We start from the raw sequence: 27,189 nt of genomic DNA, 5'->3' as shown, positions 1-27,189 counted from the left end.
ACTTACCTTGTGCCCACCTGGTGTTTTATAGCTATTAATATGAACTACTGTCATCCCTATTTCAAATATTAGGAAATTAAGACCTAAAGAAATTAAGAAATTCACTGTGGACTCCTGGCAAGTCAGGACCCCGGTAGTGTGGTTCTAGCTGACCGGGTCCATGCTTTTAGGTTTACCAAAAAAAGGTTTCTTTTTAATATACAGTAAATACATTCATGGTAACAATTTTAGAAAATACAACAAAGGAGAAAACATACCGATATTTTTAACATGCTGAGATAACCATAATTATCATTTTGGTAGATAACTTTTTAATCTTTTTCCTATGTGCACACACACACACACATTTTTTACAAAAATGAGATTATATTATTTTTGCTTTATTTTTTTAAAGATTTATTTATTTATTATACAAGAACCGGAGTATAGGCCAGATGTGCGGGAGGGTGAGAGGATTCACCAGAAACAGAGCAGGGAACGGAACAGGCAGATTGACAAAATACACTGCTGGGGGAGCAGCGGGCAAGACAGGAGAGGTCTGCAGCGCCATGTGGGACCCTCGCTGGCCAGCCGGGATCGAACCCACGCTGCAGAGGCTGCGGACAGCTTCACAGTGTGGCGCTCAACCACCTACGCCACTAGGGGAGGTCCTATTTTTGCTTTTAACCTATCCTTCACTCTCTTGTCTAATAATATGTTGTCAAAATCTTTCTACAATGGTGATTTCTTTTTTAAATTCTTTTGGGTCATGCACCTATTTGAGGATCCATAAGCATCCTCTTCACTCTCCACCAAAATACGTGCGTGCATACACACACCCCCACACACATTACTGCATATACTTTCAGAGATTCCCTCAACCATGAACCCTAACTGAAAGCCCCGGTTCTACAACCTGAATAATATTCCATCATGGAAGGACGCCCTAAGAGTTATCGAACCAACCTAAATCAGTCCCCGATGGTTGGACATTTAGATTATTTCCAATTTTACACTATTATAAACAACATTGCGATGACTATCCCTATGGATAAATCTTTGAGTATAGTCCTATTTATTTCCTTGGGATCAATTCCAAGAGCACGATCATTTTGAAGGCTTTTGATGGTATTTCCAAATTGCCCTCCAGAAAGGCTGTATCTACTTACGTTCCTGCCAGCAGCGTCTAAGAGGGCCCATTTCCCCACATCATTGCTCACATCCGGTCTTATAAAGCACTATATTTCGTACCTTTTTAACCCTGGCTCAGAACTTTGCTTTCTCTTTTTGCTGTCTTGAAGGCAGCGAGTTCTGGCTCAAGGAACTGGAAACAGCAGTCTTTAGGGAAGACTCCAAACTGGGAATTGCTGTCTTTCCTGCTTCAACAAAGCCCCAAAGGCTGTGGTTTCCTAGATTTGGTAGGAAACCCTGCTTTTGAAAATCGTTTTGCTCTGGTCTCAGTTGGGAGAGACCATTGCTGGGTGAAAAACAGGCAAATTTTTAAAAATAAAATCATGGTTGATTTTTTAAACACTTATTTTATGAAATATTTGTCCCCAGAGGAACTGGGACAGTTCCTTTTAGTGGATCTTAAAAATCATAGACAAGCCATTCTGTAATGTGACTGCTCCTTCTCTCCCACTCTGGACAGCCAAATCTGATTCTTAATGTATGAAATTTACTGGAAAATAAAACACCTTACTTTGGATTGGAGAACTCTACAAGAGTGGTTAAAGGAGAAATCTCTTGCATCTAGTAAGCACTCAACAAATGTTTGTTGAATTGCACTGGACGACTTGGACATGCACCCTGGAGTAATAGGGGATTTCATGTACGTGTTTAACTACTAAAGCTTTCATTAACTGTGGCAGTGTTAAATACAGTCGGTACTAATGAGGGGGAGTGGTGACCTGAATACACCAAAACAGAGGGAAATCCCAGATCAACTCTATTTAGTCTTGAAATACAGTACATGATTTTTTTCTTGTAACAGATGTACCTTTCCCATTCAGTTTGGCTTAGGAGAATATTACAATGAGCTTATCCTCCACGAGCCCACAGAGAACCTGCTGTGCGAAGCAGTCATCAGGTTAGATTTAAAAGTCACCAAAGAAATCTGAATATGGACATATTTGATGCTATAAAGAAATTACTCTTGCGTCAACTGTGATACTGATGTTTTAGCTATGCAGGGATATGTTCCTCTTCTGTTAAAGATACATGCTAGAATTAACAAGTTATCATGGACAATTTGCAAAAGAGATAATAAAAATTTCAGTATATTATACCAATACTACTGTTTACTGGGAAGGATTTTTGTGTGTGTACAAACCAGCCTAGATATATTAACTTGAATCCTTGCAACAAGCCTCTGCAGGGCAGGTATCATTATCCGCATTTCACAGATGAATAAACTCAGAGGCAGTAGTGACTATCCAATGCTTCTGTCCCACTTCTGCTGCAGGGAGCACCCCCACCATTGACACAGTGGTGATGAAACCAACAGTCAAAGCATCCAGCCCACGTGTCCAGAGCAGCGTGTGGGACACAGTCGTCCCCTGTAATCCTCAGCCACCTGGAGTAAAACTCAGACCAGTGATGTGTTGCTCTGAGGAGCTCATCCAACAGCCTCTCTGAGGTAAGGGTTTAAGCTTTTCTGTCCATTCTGTGAGCTTCCCCAGCTCATGGCAGCCACTGTTGGCTCCTACCCCATGTAACTAAAGACTACTGACTGGCAGACAGAGAAATGTTCCCTGACTCACCCTAGACTGCCCAGCTAGTTAGTGGCAGAGCGAGGACTGTCTGATGTCAAAGGCCCATGCCACTTCCCCAAAGACATGCCTAAGGGGTAGAGCTCATGTGACTTCCAAGTCCTGACTTTTCCTTCCCTGCCATCTGCTTCTTCCCTATAAAATCCTCACTTCTGTGTCTCTAACCATAAAGGTATCATCTACATCCCTGAATGAAAGTAATTATATCTCTACCATGGGTACCCACATGGGTCATTCAGGGATGAATTTAATCCATATTCCCCACACTAGTAAGACAAATAAGATACTCACACCAGAAAAGCAAGGCTGCCCTAAAATCAACATCATTACATCATGAGACAGGAGTCACCTGTGTCATCCCTGTGATCACAAGCCTACTGGCCACCAGGATTTGAACCAGGTCATCCCGACTCCAAAGTTTGCCTCTCTAACCACTATTCTCCACTGCCTTCTCTTATCCTCCGGGAGAATGGCATTTCCCAGAGAAGTCAAGCACATATAAATAGTCCTCTCACTTCCTCCCAGACTCTGCTCAAATGTCACCACATCTAAAGGAGGGGGTAAACCAGCTGAGGTTGGGAGGGACAAAGGTTCCAGAGAAAAGGGATGTGCAAAGGCCCTGGGGCTGGTAGGAGTGTGGTGAATTCAACAAACTGAGATAATGAGAGCGATTTGTTTCTTTTCCTCCCTGCCTCACCTGGTTAACCCCCTCTTTTTGATGAGCCGACATTTGAACAGAGACTGGGAGGAAGTGAGGAAACTATATGTGCTTATGAAGCTCCATGTGCTCTTTTAATACGGAATATGGGCCTCCTCCGGAGACAAGCCACAGGAGAAGGTCTCTGAGGGCAGTGAGAGCTCCATGGGCTCTACTGTCAGTTCAGTCTCACAGCAGGTGCGTGACCTTGGACAATCACCTACCATCCCTGAGCCTCATTTTCCTCATCTGTGAAATGGGGCTAATAATAACAGTTTCAGCCTCACCGGTTCTTGAGATGCCTGTATCAAAAGATAAACTGCTTGATTACACTACAGGAGCCAACAATGTGAGTGCTTCCTTTCCTAAAGAATTTAGGACAGTCGATTGCTTATTCCTATTTTTAAAGATCTCCAAGGAAAGAGAAACCATGGCATCCCTCGGTAGCTAGTGCCTGTGTTTCACAACCCACTTAGCTGATGTGTGAATATAGCACAGAGGCCCACATCCAAGGAGGCTGGAGGAGGCTGGGAGGCCTGCCAAGCAGCTTGCTGGACGCTACCCATCCCATCTCTTTCCCAGCCCTTGCCGCCCAAATAGACATATATTAGCTTAGCCATCCCTCGCCAGCCAGCCCCCTCTTGGAACCCTCTCTGACAATCCCCTGGTTTGAAATGTTTTTCAGACTTTTAACCACTGAAACACCTGTTGGCTCTAACATTCTTCAGGCATTTACGAAAAACAGTCTGGTTCTTAATTGGGTGGTTCAATAAATACACACTGAAGGCTTTTACGTGGCCAGACAGCATCCTAAGCCTGGACACACACCAATGACTAAAACAGGTGAGGTCTTTGCCCTCACGAAGCTCATGTTCTAACAGGAGGGGAGGGAGACAGAGCTAAATAGAGTGTCTGTCAATTGATGAAACGTGCAATGGAGGAAACTGGATCCGCAGTGGGAATGGGGGTGGCTTAGTCTATGCAGGAAGACAGTGAGACCTGATTCCTGTTCACACACCAGCCCCCTCTCATTATCTCTGTTTGTTGAATTCACCACACTCGTTCCAGCCCCAGGACCATTGCACGCTCCTTTTCTCTGGAACCTTTGTCCCTCCCAACCTCCGCTGGTTTACCCCCTCTTTTTGATGAGGTGACATTTAAGCAGAGTCTGGGAGGAAGTTAGGGGACTATTTATATGCGCTTGACTTCTCTGGGAAATGCCATTCTCCAGGAGGCTAAGAGGAGGAAGTGGGGAATAGTGGTCACAGAGGCAAGCTCTGGAGTCCAGATGACCTGGCTCAAACCCCCTGCCCTAATTGTACAATCCCCAACTTTCCCAAGCCTTAGTCTTTTCTTCTGGAAATGGAGAAAGAACAGCATCTCATGGAACATTGTACAGATTCAATGAAATCATGAATGTGCAGAGTGCAAAGGGAATTAACCCTAGGCTAATGAAACTTCAGGATGCTCCCCACCCCCAAAACACACACACACACACACACACGCACACAATTACACAAGCCTCTTCCAGCACCTCAGAGGGGCCCTACCCGGAGTTTACATGGTTGTGCGTGTTTGTAAAATGTGTCCAGTTTTGTAAAATCGCCCAGGAATAATCAGTTAAGACTACTGTCTCTTCCCACTTCCCTTCCATAATACTTTTCCTCAATTCAACAGGACACAGGTCTTTTGTTCTGTTATCTTTTTAAAGAGAGTTACCCTCAAAATGTACAAGCTGTAGTCCTCACGAAACTTGAACCTACTGCCTCCTGACACATGGAGGCAGCCCCTGAGGCTGTAAGTGGCCACTTTTGTCTCCCTCCCAGGGTCCAGGTGAGTGACCTTCACAGAACAGATGCTGGGTGAGTGTAATATGAATGATGGAATGGTGGAGAGCAAAAGCCTTGGGGCACAGGGACCTTAAAGTACCAACTGTCCTCCCACCCCCCTGAAAATTGTTAGAGTACTGTCAGAACCACTGAGAGATTTCTAGACATAACCTCATAAGGAGAAAGGGAGCAGAGCTAGTACTCTCCTGTTCTCTTGGGTGGAGAGGTGGGGTTTACTGGCTGAGGCTCCATCCAGAGCACTGAGGGCTGTGGGCAGGTACTGGGGGGGGGGAGCACAACCCACTGCTACCCCAGAACCTGGAGGAGGAGACTTTGGGGAGCAGGACAACACACCTCCCATGGGATCCCCAACTCCAAAGCCTCATATGCAGACCCCAGCACACTCTGGAGTCTTCCTGAGCCCTCAGAGCCAGGCAATTCTTCTAGTTAAACTAAAAGGTGCTTGAAATCTACACCCACCCTGGATATGAACTGCTTTCCCCTCTTAAGGGTTGGGCTTGAAAAGAGCTCAAGACCAACTTCCAAAGGAAAAACCTTCTCCCTGCTAGGAAGCAGTTATAAAATCACTTCTCAGACTTTTATTTCCCAGCCAAATGATGCCAATTACTAAGACCAAAGGGAAAGACCATGACTCACTGATGTCCCCAGTTCTGACGGCTGACTGCCATAAATTCCCTGGTCCCCAGAGTTCCCTCTGCCTTCCCCACTCTGACCATTCTCCACAGTCATTGCCCAGAAAGTCATCCTCTATTCTTGCTTTTTTCCAGGAGACTTCTGGAAAGACTTCTGCAAGATCTGCCAGTCCATTTGAAAGGCCAAACAGGCCTCTGCCCACTTCCCCAGCAGATTCAGGGAAAGACACGATTTTAGTATCCTCATGTGTATTCCTGGGGGCGAGGGGGGCACATTTATTTCTAGCATTGATTAAACAGAGTCTTTGACCATCCTTGTCCATCCTCAATCCACCCCATTCTCCTCCCCTGGGGAATAAACACATACATGTATAATAGAATGTCAGGCAGTGGTAAGTGCTGTCTAGGAAAATAAAGCTGGAGGCGGGGGGTGGGGGGCATGGTGACCCTTTCAGATAAGGGCAGCAGAGAAAGCCTTTCTGAGCAGATGACATTTAAACACAGACCTCAATGAAATGAGGAAGGAAACCATGCAAAGGGTGTAGAAAGATGATTCCAGCTAGAAGGAAAAGCAAGGGCAAAGGCCCTGGGGCAGAAATGAATTTGATAATATCAAAGAAATCAGCATGACTCAAGTTAAGAGAGCAAATTGGGAAAGTACTAAACCAGGTTTGTGGACATGTAGACAAGTCTTTTTTTATGAATTTATTTTATTTATTTATGCATACAAGAACTGGGGTGTAGGGCCTCCCCCGGTGGCGCAACAGTTGAGCGCTGGGCTGTGAAGCTGCCCGCAGCCTCTGTAGCGCCGGTTCGATCCCCGGCCACCAGTGAGGGTCCCACATGGCGCAACAGACCCCTCCTGTCTCACCCGCTGCTCCCCTCAGCAGTGTATTTCGTCAGTCTGCCTGTTCTGCTCCCTGCTCTGGCTCTGGCGAATTCTCTCACCCTCCTGCGCTTCTGACTGTACCCAGTGCTTGTATAAATAAATAAATCAATCTTTAAAAAAAAAAAAGAACTGGGGTGTAGGTCAGAGGTGCTGAGGGTGAAAGGATTTACCAGAGACAGAGTGGGGAGCAGAACAAGCAAATCTACCGAAATACACTGCTGAGGGGAGCAGCAGGCAAGCCAGGAGAGGTCTGCTGTGCCATGTGGGTCACCTCCCTGGGCAGGTATCGAACTCATGCTACCATGACTGCTGATAGCTTAAGAGTGCTGAGACTTTAACCCCTGTGCCAGGGAGACCTTTAAACAAGTCTTTTGAGGAACATTGCTACAATGAGAAGCAGAGAAATAGGGCAGGAGCCAAGGGAGCACATGAGCTCTACGCAGGGTGTTACTGTTTTGTTTGTTTCTTATTTTTTCTTTTTAAGACAGCACATTTGTATGGGAAAGAAATGCTCCAGTAGAGAGAGGAGAAATCCGTGATTCACGAGAGAGATCATTGCGGTCAGTCCTCAAGTAGGTGAGGGAGAATGGGATGCGAGCCCAGCGGAGAACCTGGCATTAGGTGGGCGCGGGGACAGTTTGCCATTTGCATCAGCAGAGAGAACAGAGAGAGCACATATCGATGCAGAAGTCCAGCGAGTTCAGTGGTACTGAGCATCCCGATGTCCTCTATTTTCTCAGGCCTCTATTTTCTCAGTGATTAGGAAGACGAGATGATCAGCTGAGAAGCAGACAGGAGAAGGATAATGGAGAAAAGAAAGGATACCAATCGCCGCCTGGGAGAGGGGCAGAGTGACTAGCAGTTCAGAGGCGTAGATGGACGGTGCTGAGGCAGCCCATGGGCTTGAATGTCAAACAAGCAGTTGTGTCCAAGCAGTTGTGGGTGTTTTCTCCAGCCATGTCCCAACAGCCAGTTGCAGGTACAAAGGAGATGCCCCACCGGCTTTCACCAGGACTGGGATTTTTGGTAGGTGGACACAGCAGAGCGAGGGAGTTACAAGGCAACTATAACACCAGGCCATGGAGCTGGGTTGGAAAGGAAAGAAGGCCTGGATCAGGAGGGATAAAAGATAGCAAAAAGAGATGGTAGAGGGGCAGTGGACTGAAGATCTTAATAGGTCAGAATGGGATCCTAGAGCCACCGCGGTGGGTAAATCTCTGGTGATTTGACTGGGTTGGAGTGGAAACTTCAGAGGGACTGCAGTGATGACAAGGTCTGTGTGTGACTATGACTAAGGTAAAGTGGGGAGGGGCGTCATGACAGTGAGGCATCAAGACAAGAAAGGCAGGGTAGTGGATGGTCATCTATACCTGCACCTTAAAGTCACCATGGATAGTGGCAGGCATGGGAGTACAGAGAAAGTCAGTGAGCCGGGCAGTCTAGCTATCAATAAACACATGACCAGAATGGAGATGGAGAGCATGTAAGAGGGTTTGATGATGCTCATATTTTTCATGTTTATATGATGATTTGGTTAATGTTGATTTCACCCACAACTGTGTATACACCAGAAAGGGTAAGGATGCTATCAGTTTGTGTTCACCACATTTTTCACAGCTTCCAATTAAATGCCTGGCACATAATAGGTGTTTTAAAAATTCTTGAACAAATAAATCTGGTTCTCTGGAACTGGAGAGATTAGACATGGTTTATGTGCTTTGATATCAGCAGTGCAAACAACAAAAGAAAAAATAGATAAACTGAACTTCAGAACACTGAAGAGACCATCAAGAAAGTAAAAGACAGTCTATAGGATGGGGAAAGTATTTGCAAATTGTATATCTAATAAAGAATTACTGTTTGGAATATGGAAAGAACACTTACAACTCAACAAAAAGACAACCTCATTTTAAAATGGGCAAAGGATTTAAATAGATATTTCTCCAAAGAAGATATATATAATGCCTGACATAATTAGTTGTTGGGAAAATGCAAGTCAAAACCACAGTGAGATGCCCCTTCATGACCACTAGGATGACTACAATAAAAAAGATAATAAGTGTTATGAGGATGTGGAGAAATTGGGACCCTCATGCACTGCTGGTGAGAATGCAAAATAGTACGACTGCTTTGGAAAACAGTTCTTCAGGAAGTAAAACATAGCATGTTAGCATGTGACCCAGCAATCCCACACCTATATGTGCATATCACCAAGAGAAATGAAATAGACGCCCACGTAAAGACACATACAAATCTTTCTATCAGCATGAACCCAATAGCAAAAACAACCAAAATGTCTACCAATTGATGAAAGAATAAACAAAATGTGGTATATCCATACAATGAAATATTAGTAGGCAGTGAAAAAGAATGTAGTGTTGATACAAACCACAACATGAATAGACCATGAAACATTATGCTAAGCAAAAGAACCAAACACAGAAGGACACCCATTGTATGATTCTATTTTTATGAAATGGCCAGAAGAGGCAAGTTCATAGAAACTGTTGACAGAGGCTGGGAGAAGGGAGAAATGAGGAGTGACTACTAATTGGCTCAGGTTTCTTTGTGAGTTGCTAAAAATATTCTGGAATCAGATTGTGAATGTTGTACAACTTTGCAAATATACTAGAAACCACTGTTGTTAAAACTAATATGTGAACTTTATGTGCATTATAGCTCTTATCTTTTAAAATGCCATCTGGGGTCCCAGTGGTATAGGGGCCAGGCTTGGGGACTCACATCTCTTAGTATTAAATTCTGTAGGCAATAGAGAGTTTCTTAGAGGAGTGTGTACACACACACACATACACACACTCGAGTGCATGCACACACAAGCTCTTCTTTCCTATACTTGAAAAATCAGGAAGGTAAAATCAACAAAAAATCCCCTGCAGTGCTATCACCTAGAAGCAATCAGTATAAATGGTTTGTTGTATTTCTTACACTCTTGTTTCTGTTTGTATTAGATTATGTTTTATATACAATTTGTGCTGCTTTTTTGCCAGCTATCATAAACTTATTCTAAGCATTATTTAAAAATAAATTTCTTATCTAATTATAATAGTTATTTATGGTAGAAACTTTGGAAAAGAGAGAAAATTATAAAGAAGAAAATTAAAATCATCCATAATCCTACCAGTTAGAAGTAATTGTTACTGACATTTTAGTGTACTTCATTTTGTCTTTTTTCCATGAGCAAATGTCATTTTTAATGATTGTATAATAGGCCACCCACTATCATATTTTACTTCTATTGTAATATAGTTAGGTTATTTCCAATGTTATGTAAATAATGAGGTAATAAATCTGCGTGCATGACGTTTTTTCATAGATGGGGTATTTCCTTAGCTTCTCAGGAATGGAATTATTGAGTCAAAGACTGATTATATTTAAGTTCTTATGTATTCCATTCATTGCTAATGGCAATAAACGAGATCACCTGTTTCACAGCATCCTCATCAGCACTGAGGATTACACTTTTAAAAATTCTCCCCATTTTTATTTTCATTCTAACAGGAGCTTCATAAGAAAGACAGCAGCATGCTCAAGTTTGTGTGTTAGATGATAGAGAGGTAAGAAGGTAGAGGCGTGTGGAGATCAGTTAGGAAAATGTTGCACTATGACAGGAAAGAAATGACACAGCCAGGCAGTGTGGATAGGTTTAGAAGACATTTAAGATTAGAAAGATATTTCTAAGAAAGGTTGGGCTGGATTTGTGACTGATCTAAAACTGGCAGGAAGGAAGGGAACGATGTCAAGTTTGTCTTCAAGGTGTCTAATGTTAGAGGTAGCATGGAGGGTGATAGCATTAGCCAGACAGGGAAAAGAGAAAGAGGACCAGATTTAGAAGACAAACAGAGCTTCCTGTATGCAGCATGTGCATTTGGGTGCCTTCCAGTGTTCCAGGTGGAGATGTCAACATATCTATTAACAACCTGACTCTGAAGCTTGGAAGAGAGGATGGCACTGGGGATAAAAGTTTAGATCTTTTCTGAATGTAAGTGATGAAGAATGAGATCACTGAAGGGCAGGAGGGATGAGGAATAAACTCTGGGGGGAACTACAATTATTAAGACAGAAAAAGGAAATAATAAACACAAATCGGTGCCAGTGCAGATGATCAAGAGGCTCCAGGATGGACAATGGTCAGCAGCATCAAGTGCTTCCAAGGCCACTTGAGCCATGAAGGACTATGGCGGAGCAGGCCTCAGGACAAGTTCTCTGGAGAGGAAAGCCAGGGAGATGGAGAAGTAGGAGGGGGAAGGGTATACACTTATCTGGCAGGCAGTTTGTGGTGTGGGAAAGTGTGAGAGAGGGCACGGGCCCCCATGGAAGTCATCCTCCCCAATTTCTTCTCTCTCTTTCCATGTTGGCAAGAGATAGTCAGCAGTTCACTCTTCACAGCCCGTGGGAGGGCACACCTGGGGGCAGCCAGGTTGAGGAATCGACGGCCCACCAGGCCCTCAATCCTGGCTTTGTTGTAATCCCAGACATCTGATTCAGGCTTGACCTTTGACCTCTTGACCTACAGCATGAAGGCGCTGGTGAGAAAAGGGTGAAGCTGGCCTTGGGTCAGTGTGGAACACAGGTTTCACAAGCCTGCAGTATAATGAGAAAAAGCAGGAAGCATGTCTCTCATGACCCAAGTTAACTTTACGCAAAGTCAGAACCGTCCTCTGTCCTGAGAGCATGTTTCGCCTCCTTTTTGAATACTGAGGCTTCCTTTCTTTGGTGAAATGACGGTAGCCAGTAGCTTCAGCTTTTACCCTGATGTTTCTCTTTTGTCTTGATTTAACAAATAAGAAGTTCCTAACTCCCCGTTGGCTCACTAAATCAGTTTGGGGATGTTACTGTTTTATGAATTGCAAAAGTATAGAAATGAGTGGCAGAGATTAGTTTTAAGGTTCTCACCTCTGAAAATCCTGAATGCCCAGCTCTCTGAAGATAGCCCAAAGAGGGAAAAATAGAATGGCCCCCTCAGTCAGGGAAGGATGGAACAGAATCCTGGGTCCTGCCAGCCATTCTCCCCAAGGCAAGGATCTGGGCCTTGCTCCTTGGCTCCTCCCTGCTGCTGCCAGGCCTCTCTTTATGCTGAAGGCCTCCTTGTGCTCTGCACGTCTAAGGACCCTGAGCCCAAGACCTGGCCACTTGCCTGCTCTTACACAGGGACCAAGCTGTCCTGCCGTCTGTCCCAGCTCAGTGCCAGACTCCCGCACACAGTAGTGGCTCATTATGTACCTGTTGAATAAGTGAATTGATGAATTCTCATTTTTCTCTATGAGGACACCAACTCACCTCCTCCTCATCTCTTCAAAGACAGGGATGTATATCCCTAATGTCTTACAGCAGTCCTGGTTGGGGGCGGCGGGGGGGCGGTGTTCAGGGAATACCTGAGACTTGTTAGTTTCCCAACACACTCAATTACTATGTGGGCAGAAACTAAACTCAAATCCTTTAACACCTGCCCATAACTCTCTAGGCCCACAGACACCACAGAACAGAAGGACATCTGTCATTGGTGTGGGCAAGATTTGCGGGCAGGACAACCTTTCCAGGGCTCCTCAAACCAAACTCGGGGAGCAGTGGAATGCTGTGAGGTCTTACTGCTAACAGCGATTCTATTCTGTTCACACTGGCTGAAGGTGAAGGGGTTCACGTGAGATGCAGACTCTTTGAATTTCATCTTTATCTTTCTCAAAGTAACAACTGCTCTAGCTTAAGAAGTCAAATTGCACTACACCTTTAACAAATAACAGTTCTCTTTGCCCAAAGACAGCACAATCACTCTTTTGTAGATCTCTTTCTGGTATCTTCAGTTCCATGGGTCTGAACAAGCCCAGATGCCCCTGTCTCCATAAATCGAGGTTGTCCATCCTCCACTGCTGACTATGGCATGCAAGGTTTTAAAAGCACTGCCTGAACCCCTCTTCTGCTCAATTTAGTTACATAAACCTCCTGCTCAAGTTACCACTTAATGTTGACTTTATTACAATTATATGATCTTATGCTCTTGAGCTAGTGTACCCAAGATATGCTTTTCTTCTTGGACAACTTTTTGTTTACCCTGAAGTTAATCATTAGTTCCTTTCTTTTTTTCATTTGGATACCTAGCAGCAATTTTTCTTAGACCTTTCAACAGCCTTTTAATATTTCCACCAACCAAACAATTCAGATAATCTACCCATTCCATTTTTTTCTCCCAGAGCCCCCTCCTGGAATCTTCTGTCCTTCTTCCATTTGCAATGGATGCTTTCATATTCCACCATCCTTGATGCTTCCTTTGCCATATTTCTGATTAGGATCCCAGTCACCTCCTTTCTTAGTTTATTTCAAGAAAAATAAACGTGTGTATCTAAAGACATATTTACTCCCTTTCAACACTTGATAATTGAACTGAATACAGAATTATAGGTTGGAATCATTTTCCCTCAGAATTCTGATACCTTGCTCTATTTTCTTCTAGTTTCTGATGTTTTTATTGAGCCGTCTGAGGCCATTTTGATTGCCGATACTTTGTAAAAGCCTACTTTGTCTCTCAGGAAGCTTTTTGGATCTGTTCTTCATCTCTGAGGTGCTGAAATTTCACAGTGACGTGCCTTAGTGGGGTCTTTTGTCTGTTGCTATGCTTTGCATCCTATGAACTCTGTCAAACTGGAAACTCCAGGGCCTCCCTGCAGGTGGTTGAGTGCAGCGCTGTGAAGCTGTCCGCAGCAGCCTCTGCAGTGCTGGTTCGATCCCCTGCTGGCCTCGGAGCAACCCACATAGCAAGCAGACCTCTCCTGTCTCACCCGCTGCTCCCCTCAGCAGTGTATTTTGTCAGTCTGCCTGTTCTGTTCCCCGGCTCTTGTGTAAATAAAAAAAAAAAAAAATAGGGCCTCCCCTGGTGGTGCAGCGGTTGAGCACTGGGCTGCCAGACTGCCTGCCACCTGTGCAGCGCTGGTTCGTTCCCCGGCCGCCAGCGAGGGTCCCACAAAAAAAAATAATAAATTAAATAAAATAAAACAAATTCTTTAAAAAAAAAAAATCTTTAAAAAAACAAAACAAAACTGGAAACTCCATACCCTTCAGTTCCAGGAAAATGTACTCATATCACTTATTTTAATGACTTTCATGGGGCCTCCCGGGTGGTGCAGGGGTTAAATCTCAGCACTATCAAGCTATCGCCAGCCACTGCAACACTGCAACACAAGTTCAATCCCTGGCCAGAGAGCTGATCCACATGGCACAGCAGATCTCTCCTATCTTGCCCACTGCTTCCCTCAGCAGTATGTTTCAGTAGATCTGCCTGTTCTGCTCCCCACTCTATCTCTGGTGAATCCTTTCACCCCCTGCACCTCTGACCTATACCCCAGTTCTTGTATGCATAAATAAAAATAAATCATAATACCTTCATTTCTTTGTTCTCGCTTTCTGGAAATTAGGCAGAGTGAAAGGATACAGAGTAATGAAAGATATTATTTTGCAGTGCGTGTCCTCTCTGATGAAGTGACATTCGACCGGAAATTTGAGTTTCTTCTTGTGTATCTGGGGGAAATTATTTTACTTTTCCTTTGTTCCTTGCATTGTCTCTTTCTCTTGTCCTTTTGTCCATCTTTTTTGGTCACTCTCTCCTGGGGATCTCTGGGGATCTGCAGCTGAGCACTCATGTTGAGACAGAGGCTAAAAGCTGATGAGAAGTTCTGGCTGTGTGACTGGGGCTTGTCAACTGGTGCAATTCACTGTCAGGTGATCAGGAAGCAACAAGTCTGGGACTGTTTGGTTTTTCCAGACTTTCAGGAGGTGGTGATAGAGAAAAGAGATCTAGGGGTGAGGGAGATGTCACCATTTACTTATCTAGACTTCACTTACTTTTCCTCAGTTTATTTTCCTGAAATTCCTGGGCCTCTCTGGAATCCTGAAAGGCGAAAGTGTTTTTGGCTTCTTGAAGGCATCTCCCTCTGCAGGCCCAGTCTTTTGTTTTTTTTGAGAGCACTATGAACAGGAAGTAAGGAAACTGGCATTCTCTACCACTGCATTGTCTAGATAGATTTGCATTCAAAAGTCCTTGAAGAGTAGGTTCTGGAATTTGGTTATCTTGACTATATATGATATTTTTATATTTTATCATTTTGATTTTCCATGATTTTCCTTTTTTTTTTCCCCTCTCCCTCCTTAACACTGAACTTCCCCATTTACCCTACTCCAGCCTTACTGATCCTCTTTATTCCATAACAAGCCTCCAGGACTTAACACTCTCTTTCCCTTCTGCCTGGATGCAAGGGTCCCCCCTTCAGAGGCCTTCCCTGACCCCTGTCTAAAAGAGCAGCCCATCACCCTCTATCCTCTTAGCCTATTTTGTTTGTCCTTATGATTTGCTAACATATCTCACATATGTGTGGTTTATTGATGATCTCCCCCAATGGAATGTAACCTCCTCGAGGGCAGAGCATCTGCTAAGTTCACTCTAGTCACTGGAATAATATCTGACAGAGTAAACTCAACACATATTTATTGAGTGGAGGAACAAATGATAGACTGAATTCTGGCTCCACAACCATCTAGTGTAAATTGCTCTGCGCAGGTCATTTCACTTCTCTGAAACTGCAATTTCTGCTGCTTCCTTCCCATCTCTTGTCCATTGATGTCCCTTTGCTCATTGTTTGTCCTTATATTTAAATGGCATTTTAAGAGAGCATGCTGGTAAATAAATACATTCAACCCACTATATTTACGCAGAAACTAAGATACCCTGTGAAACTATTTAAGGCAAACAAATCAGGCTCAAATTTTTTTTCTAAAGAAAAAGAAAATCCTTGCAGGGTATTTCCTGTAGTGAGGCCACTGTACCTGACAATGATGGAATTTTATGGATGAAGTGAACACAGACATTATCTACTCTCACCACCACATTTTTCAATTATAAAGAACAAAATCCAGACAGCATAAGTATCTTGCCAAAGTCACAGAGCACACCCAGGTACGGAGTCCCTGTGTTTTCCACTTGTGACCCTGTGCCTTTCCCGCCAACATTCGGTCTCCCCAGAAAAGCCCCTCAGGCAGTAGAAAGATTTTCCTCTTGATGGGGCTTCCAAAGCAAATGCCTTTTTGCCCTCTGGGCCAGTCTGACCCTGATCCATCCCATCTGGAGGAGAACCTGGCAGTGAACTAGACATGGTTTCGCAGCAAGACCAGGAGTGTTTGTGGCATATTAAACAGAGCTCATTTCTTAGAGGACAAACTCAAGATAATAAATCCACCTTAAAATAAACCTCAAGTCAGATTACCAATTAACACCTAAATGTATTTAGGCAGAAATAAGTCTAATTGTCTAATTAATTTTTCACCAATTAAGTCCGGTTTTACATGTTGCATTTTACACAGCCTTGGCAAGGAAAGTGATCGGATTCGTTCAGAATCACTGTCCACTTCTTGGTTTGCTGAGTAGCTCAGTGCTGTTGTCTACAGAAGACATAGATCACCCCAAACTGTTCACATTGCAACTGTATGAAATTCATTAAGTATTTCTGTTGGGGGCTTGGGGCAAAGGACTGGAGGAGGGTAACACAAAGAGAAAAAAAAATATCTACAAGATGTGTGTGAGGAGTGGGAAGGTGTCCGCAGTAGGCAGGCTCGGAAGATACCTGCCTCTTGGCATTCACGGCCCTGTGCCGTCCCCTCCTCCGGAGTGCAGGCTGACCTAGTGACCCACTTGGAAGGAACAGAATGTGGAAGAATGGATGGGACGTTTCTTCTGAGATTAGGTGACAAGAAGACTTCCACTTTGATTTTTGCTCTTTATTTGACTCCTCGTCTTTCAGATCACTCGTCTGGGTACAGCCATGACCTGAGCATCTCTCCAGGCAGACCCCCATGGCAAGGAACTGAAACCTCCTGCCAGAAGCCACACAAGCAAGCTGGAAAATGGAGTGTCCTTCCCCCCCACCCTCCCGTCTGGGTCAAGCCTGGGGGGATTGTAATCTCTGCCAGCAGCTTGCGGGGCACCTCCAGAGAGACCCCCAGGCCAGAACCCCCAGCCAAGCTACTCCTGAATTCCCCTTCGCTTATGTGAGATGATACACACTGTCTTCTCTGTGGCGACCTATACCATATTTTCTACTAACACGTACTGCCCCATCTACTTCCTCGTGTAGAAATTAATATACAGAAATCCCATAGAAATGAAGCTGGGAGGACAGAAGAGAGCTCCCACGCATGTACAATCAGCAACCGCGGTGGGGGGGGGTGGGCAATGCACCTTGCCTTTCCAGGAGCAACTATGTTGCTCCTGCACCACAGGGGAAAGAAGAAGGCACCCCCCACCCAAAGGACATGTGCTATAAGGGGGTGCTGGCCCTGGGATGGGTGGGGAGTGCCTGTGTGTCTCGTTCTGAGACTGTATTTGCCAAATTTCTTTGTGATGTTATTTCCAAGTTAACCTCGTTTTTTTAGTGGAATAACCACTTTTTGTTTGTTTTTGTTTGAAGTTGCTTTTTGTTTGAAGCCAACACTTGGGAAAGCATCTTGTATGTGCCCTTTAACCTCTGTTTCCTTATCTCTAAAATGGGGATAAAGACCCACTTACTCCACAGAATTGTTACAGGCTTCAAGGAGAAAGAAACTCATTTTAAATGATCATGAGGCATTGGGCGTTTTTAAATACACTATCTCATTTAATTTCTTTCAAACAAACTAACAAAAAGATTGTAAAACAAATCCAGTGAATTAAAAAAACATATACTAGTATTATTAGCGCCAATTCATTTTATGATGTATTAAGACATTGTTTAACCGAACATCAATCTTGGATCAACCTTAAATAAACCATATGCCTTTTAGAACTGATGGGTTTTAATTAGTTTCTTAATTAGCATGTGAGAAGTTTGTAAACCTGTTAGTTTTGCTATCAAAACCAGAATAAGCTTTATATGATTTGCATGGGAGGGGTTCTTCAAGGCCAGGACTAAGGCTCAGAGGCCCCTCAAGTTAATAGGACCCAAAGGCAACTCTCTTCCACATTCCTTTTCTCCTGTACAGGAGCTTCGTTAACTACCATCCTGCTGCTCACCACCTGGAAACCAACTCATCCACCCAGAATCCTCCCTTACTCACATGTTGTTGCCAAATACTGCAATTCGAATTCAGAAACATTTCTTTTATTCCACCCCCATGCCATCTCGTCCTCCTTTAATCATTAATATTAGCATAATAGCATTCATATAATTACAATAATGTATATTAAATGTAATATTACATATAGTAATCTATCCTTAACAATAAATATCAGCAAGTAATATCTGTTGACAGTGGATTATGTTTCAGAAGTTGGACTCTGCTCTGGTGATCAGAATGACAGGCCCCTGTCTTCATCCAGTTTCACAAGGGTTAGCCTGCCCTGGGAGGGTAGACCTGCCTCTGCTACTATTAGAGGAAAGAGGGGAAAGCTTAAACTTTAGAGGGAGACCTGGGTCCAGAACTTGCCTCTACCTTTAGCAAAAAGAAACAATAACAGTTCCTTTGTAAAGTTGATGTGAGGAGGAAATGAGAACATACGTGATAGTACCCACCACATCACAGGCTCTGAATAAATGCTGCTTCCCGTCTTCCCCTGTCCCGGTCTCTGTAACCTGGAAGTCTCCTTGCTTGCCTCACCCTGTCTATTTAGTGAACTCCTATACAGTCCTCAAGTCCCAGCTTTTTCAGGCAGAGTTCATGACCCCTGCCATTGTCTGCCCGCTCCAGAGCAAGATTCCCCATTTTCTGAGTCCTTAGAGTCTGGCATCACTCAAAAATAAATGTCCATTTTGTAAAAACAAAGCTCCTTAAGTGCTTTCATATATTTTCATTATAGTACTATTTGTAATAGTGAAAACTGGGAAACAACATATATGTCTAAATAACTAAGGGTTAAATAAATTATGGTTCATCCTCAAAATGTGGTATGCTGCCATTAAAATCATCTTGTAGAAATGTGCTGTTGACATTAAAAAAATGTTCTCAACATACATTGGGAGGCAAAGAAGCAGGTTTCAAAACAGTACTATGTACAGAATGATCCCGTTTGTGATAAAAATATAAATGTTTATGTATGCATAAAAAGGTCTGGAAGGACCCAGTGGTTGTCTCTGGGTGGGTGGAATTTGCATGTTTCTTTTCCTCCCTTATGCTTATATGTATTTTGTGATTTTTCTATAATGAGCATAAATTACTTTTAGTAGTAAGAAAAAAAATAGATTACCAAAAATTGTTTTTCTGATTGTAGTGTATTTTCATTGTAGAAAATTTGGAAAGCCTGAAAACGATCAAAAAGAAAAGATAATTATGCATGTTCTACCTAGAGAGTCTGTTAACATTTTAGTGTATATCTTTCCAGTCTTTTTTTAAATGCATATGTGAAATTTTTTAACTACTGAGATCAAACTGATCCATAGTTTAATATCCTGCAATGTTTTTTATTACATTATGAATATTTTCAAAAATGATTACAAATTCTAAATATTCGGAATCTTACAAAGGGCTAGAAAAAACAACAATGGGGGTGGAGGGGTGGAGCAGAGGAAAGCCAGAAGAACAAAAAGAGGGTTAGAAAAAAATAGTCCTCCAAGCAGAGCATGAGGCATCTTAAAAACTTTCCTGGGCCCGAGGGAGAACTTATATTGTGCAAAATACTTTAAAATATTCCATATAAAGATTTTTTAACTGTAAAATTGTTGAAAAGGCTTTTGATACTTCTGCTATTGCATTTGGCTAAACCTACTCATTTAATTCACAACTGGTGAACAGCTCCCTTAATTTACAATTGGCTATAATTTCTTAGTAACTATTGTGCATATTTGGGAACTCTTGCAAAGCGAGAAAAATGCAACCTACCAAGAATTGTTTTCACACATAAAGAGACAGTAAATGTTAATAGTTAATGAAATATTATATTGATAGATTTTTAACTAAACTTTCTTGATTTTACACTTTCCTTTTCATATTTTGGAATCAGTAACTCTGTCCAGATCGCAGACATTTTCCTAGGCCCTTGGGTTCCATGTCTACCCTGCCTGCTAAAGGAGAATGTCCTGCTTGGGGCCTTTGGCTGCTGGGAAACCATGGCAGATGGACAGCAGAAACTTCTAGCAAGGATGGGAGCCACAGCAAAGGCCAGCAATAGGAGAGGCCAATTTATTCCGTTTCTATGCCAACCTCCAAGTGAAAGTAGGAAGGTCTGGCCAAGGGATTCCTGCACTGGTAGTTTTTGCTTCTCAGGTACAGCGAGTAAACTGGGGAGTAGTCCTGGAAGGAGTGAGTGTCGAAAAGGATGGGAGGAGGGAGAGAAGAAGAGACAGGAAGGGAGAAAGCAAGGAAAGAGTTGTTTATTCTGTATCATGCACTGAACTGAGTGCCTTACACACTGTGTTTCATTCAAGCCTCACAACAATCCTTTGAGATAGGAAATATCATCACTCTCATTTTATAGATAAGGCTCCTGAGGCTCAGAAAGGTTATTGACCTAAGGTCGCACAGCTAGAAAGTGAAAAAGCTGGCCCAACACTGACCCCACAGCCTGTACATCAGCCCCTATTCCATATGGCTTCTCCAAAAACACCTGCCCTGCCTGGCCCTCCTCTTAGTCCCAGAAGGACAGAATAGAAAGTTGGATGAGCCCTATGATCAGCTACCCACCTGGGCTCCAGAGCACTGCTTACTAAGAAAGCCTAGTCCCCCGTTGGCATCTTATTGAGCCTGGTGGTACCCCATCCCCAGGGACACCGTGCCTGGCCGAGTAAGTGTGCTCAGGACACACTGGCTGAATTAATGAATGAAATAAATTATTTTGATGAGGAGGACCTGAGAAGGAAATTTGGGGGCCGCTTCATGGGGGGTGACTTGCTCATTTGATGGTTGTTTGTTTTAAGGGTTCATTGTTGTGGTTGTTCTGCTATTTAAATGAGAATCTTAACTGGGCTGGTGACACAGCCCCTTCCCCACAGGATGAGAAGCATTATGTCTGAGAGCTGTTTTCCCTGCATCTATGGCTGGCACAAACAAGCTCTCAAAAAATATTCTAAGACATGCAGGGGGTCCTACTCTGAGGCACCTCAGAGGTGCAGAAAACACAGACCTGAATTAGAAGTCTACCAGGCTTGGCTGTGTCAGTCTGCTGACACCAGGGAAGGGAAGAAGAAGGGCTCACCCCAGTGGTTGAGGCAGAAGGCCCTGTCCTTAGACTGGGTCCTAAGGCAGACAGACCAGGCCTGCTGCCAACAACTCACCCTGGGACCTTGGGCAAGTTAATCTCTCTGAATCTCTTTTTCCTCATTGGTAAAATAGGAATAATGCAATACTACCTATCTCGTGGGATTGTGTGAGAATTAAGTGAGAAAATGAAAGCCCAGTGTCTGGCACATGGCAAACACTCAACTGATCACAGCTAAAGCCAGTCCAGGAATGAATGTCTGTCCTATGTCACCGCAAACGAAATTGACCAGGCACTGGGGGATTTCAGGATCAGGAGCCATCCTCCTTAGACTGGCAATATAAGCAGGCAGTCTTGCATGTTGCACCAGCTTTTTAACAATAAAATACACCAAATAAAAAATAAGAGGTAAGAAATTACCATAGACATGGAGCTACTTAATAGGATCAAAAGCATTTAAGTTGGTTAACCTAGACCAAAAAAAAAAAAAGTGTTTAAAACCTTGGAGAGAATAGGTGATTTTTCTAGGAAAGCAAAAACTATTACAAGTAATTCCAGAAGAGTTTTTTTTTTTTTTAATATCCTAAAAAAAAAAAAAAAAAAACCTGAAATATACTGTAGAATAAATTGAGAATGTTTTCAAAGAGCTATACCCAAAAAACAGTGTCAGGTTCAGGTGGTTTCATGGGGGAATTCTACCTGCTATTTAAATTGTTCCAGAGAAAAGAGAAAGCAGGAAAACTTCCAAACTCTTTTTATGAAGTCAGGGTAACACTATATGAAACCTGACAAAGAGAATACAAAAAAAGAAAGACTCCAAAAGAGACACTAGAAGCTGCTTCTTTGCAGACTATAAACACTGGGAGAGTCAGTATTAAAATAAAGATTTCCACCAACACCATCATTATTTAAGATTGTCCTGGAAGTGTTGTCCTATACAATTATACAACAGAAGGAAGCAAGAACTATGAAAATGGGAGAGGAGAAAGCAAAATTATCATTATTTTTAGATGATATGACAGTAAACCTTGAAAACACAAGATAATTCACTGAGGAATTACCAATAAAATCATTCAATATGAATTCTCTGTAAGATAAGATGATTGTTGTTATATGACTAATATAGAAAAGTGAGTAGACTTCTTATAGACAATCAGCAACCAATTAGAAAATACAAGAAAAGATTCCATTCATAGAAACAACAACACAAAACACAATTATTGCAAACAGGCTAAATCTATCAGAAGAACACTTTAGAATGCTAATGAGGGTCTTAATAATCTGAATAAATGTAAATCTATATCTTGTGTCTCAATAGGAAGATAAACTATTGTAAAGATGTCAGTTCTCACAAATCATATTTATAGTGATTCCAATTTTTAAATTTTACTAAAAGAATTGCTTTTGGAACAAGTTGGACCTGTTCTAAAGCTCATATGGAAAAATAAACATGCAAGAATCATCTGGAAAAAATCTGAAAATAAATAAATAAGACAATAAGAATAGATTTCTTACTGGACATTAACATCCAGTTACTGGACAGTAATATCAAGAAACCATCAACAAAATGAAAAGGCAACCTTCTGAATAGGAGAAAATATTTGCAAATCATATATCTGATAAAAGGTTAATATTCAAAATATACATTTCAATAGGAAAAAAAAAAAACAATTTAGGGCCTCCCTGGTGGCGCAAGGGGTTAAGATGCAACCTGTGAAGCTATTTGCAGCCACTGCAGCACAAGTTCCATTTCCAGCCAGCTAGGGAGCAACTCACACAGTTCAGCAGACCTCTCCTGACTTAGCCGCTGCTCCCCTCAGCGGTGTATTTCAGTCAATCTGCCTGTTCTGTTCCCCACTCTATCTCTGGTGAATCCTCTCACTCCCCACACATCTGGCCTGTACCCCAGTTCTTGTATGCATAAATAAATCTTTAAAAAAGAAAAAAAAGAGAAAAATCCATTTAAAAATGGGTAGAAACTATAAATGGACATTTTTCAAAAGAGGAAATACAGATGGTCAACAGGTTCTTGAGAAGATACTCAATATCACTAATCATCAGGGAAATGCAATTCAAAACTACATTGAGCTCTATGCATCCCCACTACAAGACAAGATTGGGGAAATAAACAAATGGAGGCGAGAAAACAAACATTCACTCAAGAACAATTGCAAAAGGTGCAATTACTACACTACATAGAAGATGGAATTTAATTTCCCCATTTTGATTGTGGGTTGTACTTCGTGACTTGTTTCCACATAATAATGTCTCAAAAGGAAAATATAGTGACTTTGTAGTAGAGAAACCTAGCTGACACTACATTAATCAGGTGATGGACCTACTGATAAGATGCAATAAGATGTACTTCTTTATGGAATTCTTCCCCAAGACACCACCCCAGTCTAATCATGAGAAAATTCATATGACCAACTTGAGAACCATTCTACAAAATGCCCAAATAGTAAGTACTCCTCAAAAGTGTCAAAAATTATGAAAACTCATGAGAAAGTGAGAAATTATCACAGACTGGAGAAGAGGATAACATATGAATCATGCATTGTGATGATATCATGGATTAAATATTAGAACAGAAAGGAACATTTGTGGGAAAATGGTTAAGATCTGGATAGAATCTTTAGTTCATTTAAGTGTAGAATTCTTAAGATAAATTTCTGGGCCTCCCTGGTGGTGCAGCGGTTGAGCGCTGGGTTGCGAAGCTGCCCGCAGCCTCTGCAGCTCCGGTTCGATCCCTGGCTGCTCCCCGGCCACCAGAGGAGGGTCCCGCATGGCGCGCAGACCTCTCCTGCCGCCCGCTGCTCCCCTCAGCAGTGTATTTCATCACTCTGCCTGTTCTGCTCTCCACTCTGGCTCTGGTGAATTCTCTCACCCTCCCGCGCTTCTGACTGTACCCAGTGCTTGTATAAACAAACAAACAAATAAATAAATAAACAAATGAATAAATCTTTAAAAAATATATATATAAAAAAGATAAATTTCTTAACTTTGGCTAATATTCACTGGTATATAATATGTGAACATTAGTGAAAATGAGTTAAAGACACAAAGGAAAGTTCTGTATTATTTTTGTAACTTTTATGTGAATCTAGAATTCCTTCAAAATAGAATACTTATCACACACACAAATTATCTTAGAAAGACTAAAAGATAACATCAAAATGCAGTTTTTAGATATGACACCCAAACCAACAACAACAAAAGGGAAAAATAGATAAACTGGACTATATCAAAATTAAAAACCTTTCCACTTCAAAGGACACCATTAAGTGAGTGTCATGGAGGGCCTCCCCTGGTGGCGCAGCGGTTGAGCGCTGGGCTGTGAGGCTGCCTGCCACCCTCTGCAGCACCGGTTCATTCCCAGGCCACCAGCGAGGGTCCCACAAAAAAAATAAAATAAAATAAAAAAAAAGTGTCATGGAATGGGAGTATTTGTAAATCAATCTCTGATAAGGAACTAGTGCCAGAATATATAAAGAACTTACAAGCCAATACAAAAAGACAACCAGATTTTAAAATAGGCAAATGATTTGAATAGACTTTTATCCAAATCAGATATACAGAGATGGGCAATAAGCACAGGAAAAGATTCCCAGCACTATTAGTGATTAAGGAAATCAAGATTAAAACCAAGAGGAACCACTTCATACCCATAAGGATGGCTATAAACAAAAAGACAAACATTAACAAGTGTTGTAGAGGGTGTGGAGAAATTTGAACCATCATACTCTGCTGTTAAGAATGTAAAATGATTTTGGCCACTTTGGAAAACATTCCAACAATTCATCAAAATTTTAGATTTAGTTATTATATGACCCAGCATTTCATGCACAATAAACCAAAATTGGAGATAATCCAAATGTCTATCAATTAGTGAATTGATAAAATGTGGTATAGCCATACTCTGGAATATTATACAGCAATGAAGAATAAATGAAGTATTACATGATACAACATAGGTGAACCCCAAAAACATCATGCAAAATGAAAGAAGTCAGTCACAAAAGTCTACATTTCAAATAATTTTATTTTTATGAAACGTCCTGAATAAGCAAACCCATGGAAACCAAAAGCAGATTAATGGTTGCTGGGGCAGGAGGGAGTAGAGAGTGACTGCTAATGCATACAGAGTTTGTGGGGTGATGAAAATGTAGTGCAATTAGATAGCAGGGGTGGTTACAAAATTCTGTGAATATATTAAAAAACAAAGAATATATACTTACAGGGGTGAATTTTATAGAATGTGAATTATATCTCAATGAGGCTGTTACTTAAAAACAAAATAAAATCTTAGCAAGCAAAAACAGCTCAAAAAACCAGGATATAATTACCCACTAGAATTTAGCATATAGTCAAAGTGGCATTTTCAATCCCAGGAAGGATGGATAATTCTGAAAATGCTACCAGCACAACATTCTTTAGTGGGTCAACAGTGAGGGGAGGGTAGCACTTGGAAGCTTACCTTGCTCCTTTCACCTAAATATATCCAGATGGGGCCTCCCCGGTGGCGTAGCGGTTGAGCGCTGGGTTGCGAGGCTGCCCGCAGCATCTGCAGCGCCAGTTCGATCCCCGGCTGCTCCCCGGACACCGGAGGAGGGTCCCACATGGCGCGCAGACCCCTCCTGCCGCCCGCTGCTCCCCTCAGCAGTGTACTTCGGTCCTTCTGCCTGCTCTGCTCCCCGCTCTGGCTCTGGTGGGTTCTCTCACCCTCCCGCGCTTCTGACTGTACCCAGTGCTTGTATAAATAAATAAATAAACAAATCTTTAAAAAAAATAAAAATAAAAATAAAATAAATATATCCAGATGCATCAAAGACAAATGTACAAAGTGAAACCATAAAAGCATGATAATTAAACAGAAGAATTTTTTAAAATCTCAGAGTGGGAAAGGTAAAACACAAAGGAATCAAAAGAAAAATAAGGCATAAATTCGACTTGTCAATGCTTTAAATTTCTACATGGAAAATATTAAAAGACAATCAACTGGACAAAATATTTGTAAAAATATAACACAAGTTTCCAATTTTCTTGTTGTACAAAAACATTGTATGTATTACTAAGTAAAAGCAAGCACAAGCAATAGAAAAATAAACATGAACAGACCATTTTTGTGGAGGGTGTAGAGGAGAGCCAAATATGAAAAGTTGTCAAGCTCACTCTTAAAGAAATGGACACTAAGACAACAACTACATACCATTTTTCATCTATCAGATTAGCCAAGGAGGAAAAGCTTGCTAAAATACTGCATGTTTAAAGATATGAAAAACTTGGCAGTTTGAAAAACTTCTGTCCACACAAAAACCTGTACACAGATGTTTACAGGGGCCTTATTCATAACTGTCAAATCTTGGCAACAACCAAGTTGTCCTTCAGGAGGTGAATGGATAAACAAACTGTGGTACCGCCATATAGTGGAATATTACTTAGCAGTAAAAAAGAAATGAACTATCAAACCACAAAAAGACATAAAGGGATCTTAAATACATGTCGCCAGATGAAAGAAGCCAACCTCAAAGGCTATGTACAGTATGAGTCCAACAACAGGACATTCTGGAAAAAGCAAAACTATGGAGACAGTAAAAATATTAGTGTTCTTTAGGGGGCTGGGGCAGAGAGGAGGGATAAATAGGTGGAGGACAAAGGACTTTTAGGGCAATGAAACTATTGTGTTTTCTTGCATTAAAAAAATAAAGACAGGGTCTCCCCGCTGGCACAGGGTTGAGCACCGTGCTGCGAGACTGTCTGCAGCCTCTGCTGCGCCGGTTCGATTCCCAGCCAGCCAGGGAGAACCCTATATGGCGCAGCAGACCTCTCCTGCCTCGCCTGCTGCTCCCCTCAGCAGTGTCTTCGCTCCATTTTCTGCTCCCCGCTCTGGCTCTGGTGAATTCTCTTACCCTCCCGCACGTCTGACCTGTACCCCAGTTCTTGCATAAAATAAATAAATCTTTAAAAAATAAATAAATAAATAAATAAAGGCAACTCTAAAAAAAAAACCTGGCACTAATATGTCCTGGCACTAATATGTGGTAGGCATGTAAACTGATATAATTCCTTTGGAGTGTAATTTCCAAAACTTTTTAAAACATGTCTTTTTTACATAAACAGTTCACTTCTCAGGTTTCACAAATATGTGTGCATGTGTGTGTGCATGTGTGACAGGTAGGAAATGACACTTACAGAGGACATTCATCA

Source organism: Talpa europaea (assembly GCF_964194135.1).
Source record: "Talpa europaea genome assembly, chromosome: 1".
NCBI classification, from domain to species: domain Eukaryota; kingdom Metazoa; phylum Chordata; class Mammalia; order Eulipotyphla; family Talpidae; genus Talpa; species Talpa europaea.
Note: the sequence above shows the minus strand (reverse complement) of the source record.